The sequence below is a fragment of the Schistocerca serialis genome, chromosome 2, assembly GCF_023864345.2.
Source record: "Schistocerca serialis cubense isolate TAMUIC-IGC-003099 chromosome 2, iqSchSeri2.2, whole genome shotgun sequence".
NCBI lineage: Eukaryota > Metazoa > Arthropoda > Insecta > Orthoptera > Acrididae > Schistocerca > Schistocerca serialis.
The window spans coordinates 662,270,008-662,276,885 of NC_064639.1; the positions used below are offsets into that span (position 1 = coordinate 662,270,008).

Below are 6,878 nucleotides of genomic sequence, written 5' to 3' on the forward strand. Positions count from 1 at the left end.
GAAATCAGAATACTTGGACACCTCGTGTCAAACGAAGATGTGCAGCCATACCCAGAAAAGGTGAGATCTATAACGGAATTTCCTATTCCTGAAAGTATTAGAGATGTGAGAAGCTTTTTCGAATTATATTTTTATTACTGTCGTTTTATCAAAGACTTTTGTATCGAAGCCAGGCCACTCCAAGAGTTGTTAAAAGCTGATGCTAAATTTATCTGGGATGGTTCTCAACAAGATTCTTTTGATGTGCTGCGAAAAGCTCTGATGACTGACCCTTTACTTCGTGTGTATGATGAGAGAGCACCTACAGAACTACACATACATGCCAGTGGATATGGGATCGGTGCTATTCTGGTGTAATTTTCGGATGGAAAAGATAAGGTTATAGCCTATGCTTCTATGACACTCACAAAAGCCGAGAGAAACTGCTCAACTACATAAAGAGAATGTCTTGCTGTGATCTGGGCCATGTGCAGAATTCGACAGTATCTCTATGAAAGGCCATTCACAGTTGTTGCAGACCATCATTCACTTTATTTGTTGACATGTCTTAAGGATCCAACAGGACGACTCGCCAGGTGGGCACTATGCCTTCAAGAGTATGACATTACCATAGTGTTCAAAAGTGGAAGAACCAAGATGCCGACTGTCTCTCAAGAAACCCTGTGCAAGACCAACAAGACTTGGATGAATATAGTGACTGTCTCGCTGCACTCCAGGATCTCTCTGCTGAGCAGAAAAAGGACGCCACGATATCTCAAATTATGCCTGCCTTAAATTGGTCAGAGGATATGAAAGGACAATTTAAGGTAGTTAATGGATTACTTTGCAAGAAAACCTTTGATCCGTTTGGAAAGACGTGGCTACCAGTGATTCCCAAACACGTGCGCTTAAATGTTCTACAGAAATTCCATGACATATCTGAGGCCGAACATGTAGGATTTATTAAGACATACGATAGAATCCGCTGGAGATTTTTCTGGCCAGGTTTATTTAGGAGTGTCTGTCACTATGTGTCGCCAATTCCACCAGTCAAAACGCCTTTCCAGCGTGTTGGGATTGACCTCCTCGGTCGATTTCCAATGTCTGCTGGTGGCAATAGATGGATTATTGTTTGCCCTGATTATCTGACATGCTACGCCATTACAAAAGCCGCGAAAACAGCCCAAGCGTCCTAGTTAGCCAAATTCATTGTGGAAGACATTGTATTGAAACATGGTGCCCCATGGTCGTTAATTACGGATCGAAGGGAAGTTTTTCAATCGAATCTTGTGACAGAGATAAACCGTCGGTGCTACATTACTCATAACATGACCACTGCCTACCACCCGCAAAGTAATGGGTTTACTGAACGCCTTAATAAGACCTTGGCCGACATGCTATCAATGTTCGTCAATGTTGAACAGAGCAACTGGGATGAGGTGCTACCTTTCGTGACGTTTGCCTACAACACCGCCAAACGAGACACCACAGGATTTACGCCATTTTTCCTGGTGCATGAGCGTGAGGCGACTACGACAATGGACACTGTGTTTCCGTTACATCCTGATGACGTGAACGACGACTACATCGGCCAGGTGTTAACCAGAGCTGAGGAAGCCCGGCAGTTAGTTCGGCTCCAGACGCAGCAGGCTCAAGAAAACGATCGCCAAAGGTAAGACACGAGCCACAGCCCTGTTGTCTGCCAGCCTGGTGTCCTCGTCTGGATCTTCACTCCTGTTCGGAAGGTTGGTCTCTCTGAGAAGCTCCTCAGGCGCTACTTTGGACCTTACAAGGTTGTAAGACAGTTGTCTGATGTTACTTATGAAGTTGAAGATTTCGACCCCTACACAAGACGATGAAAGATCAGAGATACGGTCAATGTCCTTCGAATGAAGCCCTACAAGGACCTTGCAACCCATGATAAATTCGAAGCTCCAGCGACAGGCAACAAGCGGAAACGTGACGAAGAGTGTAGCGGCAAAATAAGTTCTAAGAAGATCACCGCCAGGGCGAGAATCAATCATCAAGAGTCGGAGTATGCAGGACCGATGACTCGTTCCCGGTCTAGGACGATGTAACACCGCGACGTTGTTCTCTTAAGAAGGGAGCAACGTCCCAAAAGAAGCTGAGTAGCTCTGTGGTCTGCGTGGATGTGATACTAAACTGTTGTATGGGTTCATCAGTTCGAATCTCACCTAAACTGTACAATTTTAATTTCTGTATTCGGTGCGAGTACATTCTAGAAGTATCCACAAATGTCAAGAATCATTGTATTGGAATGTTCTGTAGCTGTATATATAATGTATGTGTTCTGACTGAAGGCAGTTCGCTCCATGCTCTTGTATGTGCAATTGCTTGTTAAACCTTCGTTAAGTGAAGTTAGTGTTCATCATTCATCTAATTACGCCTTCTTCTATTTGACAATATCATTAAATGTTACAGTGCACAAGCACACTCAGAGACATAGAAATCGACAATGAGAATGCCTTAAATCATGTCCAGTGATTGCAGCACAGAATTCAATTGCGATCACTTGTAGTAAAACATAATACCGTAAACTTAATATACACACCAAAAGAAGTTTTGCATCTCCCAGGTTCCCAAAACTCCTGAAGATAAACATTGCCTATGGATATTGTATCACAGAGGAAGTCCCTTTGACTGTTCAGAGATGTCACTAATCCCGCCCAAAGATGTAAACAATCATGCATAAGCTGTGCCTATTAGACGGAAGGGTTCCGGCAGCTGATCATTTCCAGTCATTCCACCAGGAAGGAGGTACACAGCTCGTGTTGTCTGTCGTTCAACCATGCCTACACAGTGAATACCGCGGTTCGATCGCGTCCGCATTGTTACTTTGTCCAGGAAGTGCTCTCAACAATGGGACGTGTCCAGGCGCCTCGGAGTGAACCAAAGCGATGTTGTTTGGACATAGAGGATGGACAGAGACACAGGAGCTGTCGGTGACATGTCTCAGTCAGGCCACCCAAGGGCTACTACTGCAGTCGATGGCTGCTCCCTACGAATTTTGGCTCAGAGGAACCCTACAGTAACGCCACCATGTTCAGTAATACTTTTCGTGCAGCCACAGGACGTCGTGTTACGACTCAAAACTGTGCGCAATAGGCTGCATGATGCGCAACTTCACGCCGGATATCCAATGCAAGGTCCATCTTTGCAAACCACGACACTATGCAGCACGGTATAGATGGGACCAATAACATGCTGAATGGACCACTCAGGATTGGCATCACGTTCTCTTCGCCAATGAGTGTCGCATATGCCTTCAAACAACAATCGTCCGAGACGTGTTTGGAGGCAACCCAGTCGGGCTGAACGCTTTAGATATACTGTCCAGTGAGTGCAACAAGGTGAAGGTTCCCTGCTGTTTTGGGTTGGCATTATGTGGGGCTGATGTACACTGCTGCTGGTCATGGAAGGCGCCATAATGGCTGTACAATACGTGAATGCCATCCTCTGACCAATAGTGCAACCATATTGGCAGCGTATTGGCATGGCATTAGTCTTCATGGACAACAATTCGCGCCCCCATCGTCCACATCTTGTGAACGACTTCCTTCAGGATAATGACATTACTCGACTAGAGTGGCCAGCTTGTTCTCCAGACATGAACTCTATCGAACGTGCCTGGGATAGATTGAAAAAGGCTGTTTATGGATGATGTGACTACCCAACCACTCTGAGGGATCTACGGCGAGTCGCCATTGAGGAGTGGGACAATCTGGACCAACAGTGCCTTTATGAACTTGGGATGGTATGGCGCGACGAATACAGGACGTGCTACTGTGTATGAGAGGTACTGGTGTGTACAGTAATCTGGATCACCACCTCTGAAGGTCTCGCTGGATGGCGTTACAGCATGCAATGTGTAGTTTTCATGAACAATGTGATGTTGATCTCTATTCCAATTTTCTGTACAGATTCCGGAACTCTCGGAACCGAGGTGGTACAAAACTATTTTTGATATGTGTAGTTTACTTACCTATTACTTCAAAAGTACACAAATCACGAGTACAGCAATAAATGTAGTACACCACGTATTACGAGACTCGACTTGTCGACGGCTGAGAATTCACGGGTGGAAATTAATTGTTGAACAATGTCTATGATTTTAGGTACTTTGACATCGATACATTAGCGATGTATCGCCATTCAAAATGTCGATGGAAACCTCATCTTCGTGGTGGAAACGTCGAAGTTTTCGAAGCATCGATGTATCGTTTGCAACCCTAGCAGAGGAGCAGGAGCAGCAGCACTGCAGCAGGCAGTAGCGTATGGCGACCTTGGAATCCTGTTGGGCTGTGAGGTGCTGGGTGTGTTGTTTTACTGTACGTCTCTTTCGCCACCGCGTAGTATTTGCTTTGCGTCAGACCATGGAGGGGAAGTGCTGTGTACCAGGCTGTACTGGCTGCTACCAAATTGGCGAAAAGATATGTCTTAAAATTTGCAAAAGACGCCGGACTGAGGATGAAATAATCTCTTGCTATTGCACTCGAGAACTTTCCACTAGAACATTCTGAGACAGGTACTATAAAGTTTTATTTATAACAAAAAATGACGTTTCATCTCACCTCGTATGTGCTGTAAGTAACAATAAATTATAACCACAAAGGCTCCATTATCAGTGCACAGCTTTGTTGAAAGTATTATGCAAAGGACTTTCGTTGTTGAGACGTCTATCGTTTCAATTGTACATAAATCTATGTGTGACAATGTCTGTAGCTTAATTAATTACAGCTCTGTGCAGTGATTGTGATCCAAAAATTTTTGCGGTTGGTGAGTAGCTTGTTATGAATAACAAAATAATTCTAAGGTTGTGGAAAAGCAATGATCCAGGTTTGCTATCAGAACTGTTTGGCATACTTTTCCTAATGTGAAATCTCATTTATTTCGTTTCAATTTTTTTCTGGAATAATTTTCTTCTCGCTTTCTTTCCAGATTTATCAAGAAAACTGATTTCTGAATGATCCCATTCTCGAAAATACTGCAGATACTTGGAAAGGAGTAACAGTTCCTTTGGAAAAACCTGGATTGAAAGAAGGTGTCTTGTATTAGTTACCGAACTGTACCAGTTATTTGAATTGAACAAAAGATGTGCAAGTCAAGTCAAAGAAAACAGGGGATGGAAGGTGGTGGTTATGGGTTGAGAATGACTATATCGGAAAGCATAGAAACAGCTTCTGCAAAAAGGTGAAAAATTCGGTTTTCACGGTTATGATGAATTTGTGAGAGAAACTGAAAATGTTACAGGGAGTGAAGTGAAGTGAGAAAATAATATGTACCGAACGTGTACCTGAATTTTGAGACAGCTCCACCTGATATTAGATTCATAACAGTTTGCCCGAGCCTCAGTGTTAAACTGTGTATTCCCTAGGGACTTAGTAGTGTAATTAAAGTTGAAAGTGTTTTGAAGTTATGTAGAGATTTAATTAGTGACAGAGAAATGACTTGCACAAGCCATTCCTTCCTTCTTGAAATTTTAGCAGTTACAGAAGGTAAGAAAAGATATGATTCTTTCATTTCTGAAGTCGCAAATTAAATTTACTAAAATCCAGTACTAGTCATAAATTTGATCTAGTGTGTATGATTCTATGTTCTTTATTATTTCTCTACATACCTTTTAAGGTTTTGAAGATGTCTAGTTTCGTCATTTTACCACATCCAAATTCATTAAGGGAACAAAGCTGTAATAAAAATGTGAACCTAAGGAATCCTAAACCACATGAACTATTTGTGATGTCTGCTAGATGAGATTCACATCAAGCCGTATGTAGATTTTAAGGCAGATGATGATACTGGAATTACTTTAGATACTGTTGATATACCATTATTGAAAGCATTCTTTATTCCTATAAAAATGTTGTGTATGCATTGGCTCTGAAGAAGCTGCAAAAAGCTTGTTTAAACTAGCAGTAGGTGTAGAAGCTGATGGGTTTCAGACTCTTTAAATTGTTGCAGATGATGATCCATTAATAGGTTTGCAAATCCAATGCAAGCAGATTTTGTGTACCCATCCTGCAGATAGTAAAAGATCTGTTTTTTCTACATAACAGTATTCATGGTTCTAAGTGTGTGTGAGACAACTGAATAAATGTAAAGAAACATAGTCATACATTTTGTTTTGCAGATTTTGATAATCCTAATAGTGTTAGATATGTGTCTTTTGCTGCAGCTAGGGAAATAAGATATATAAAGAAAAAAGCTACTAAAATTTAGTTGTGGAATGACAGTGAAAGCTCTCTGGCCTTCATCTTTAGAAAGGCAAAATGTTAAACTGATCACCCTAGTGTTCAGTGATTATGTCGAAAGTACCTTGGTTGACTTGGGACAGGGTACAGCTAAATTTATAAATTGTATTAGGATGGGTTAGGATTGGATGTCATATTAACAGCATCTCTGAAAGGAATACACTGTAAGTAAGAAATGCAGAAGCCTCTGACCAATAAAATAGCAGACGTGTTGTAGTTCCCTAGATAAATTTATTACTTTGTTAGACAAATGAAGGAGTTTAAGTTCAGGGATGGTAGACTGTCCCTAGAAACACACAAAACACTGGCACACTATGTATAGATTAAAGTTCGTGACTCAATACTGTAGCAAAGTGGTAAATGTGTGTGTGTGTGTGTGTGTGTGTGTGTGTGTGTGTGTGTTGTAATTTCAGTATTAGTAATGATGAACTCAAAAATATTGAATTCAGTGTCCCACTCTTAACATACATTCCTAGTTACTATTGCCTTTCATGATAGTTGGTAGCTCTATGATGACTCATAAGCATTTAATGACAGTTGGATGGAGGAAGCTTGAAATTCCCATGTGAATTTCCTGTGACAGTAAGTACATTTATTTGATGCTGCTAAAGTTGTTGCGATAACATTTAT

The 6,878-nt window shown here is 41.7% G+C and overlaps 1 long non-coding RNA gene across 1 annotated transcript; it reads left to right on the top strand.

Moving 5' to 3' along the window:
- The first annotated feature begins 4,227 nt into the window (after positions 1 to 4,227).
- On the top strand, positions 4,228 to 6,112 carry LOC126457739 (uncharacterized). The gene is made up of 2 exons (XR_007585516.1): positions 4,228 to 4,525; positions 4,939 to 6,112. It is a non-coding gene; the product is annotated as an uncharacterized LOC126457739 (long non-coding RNA).
- Positions 6,113 to 6,878: the final 766 nt, after the last annotated feature.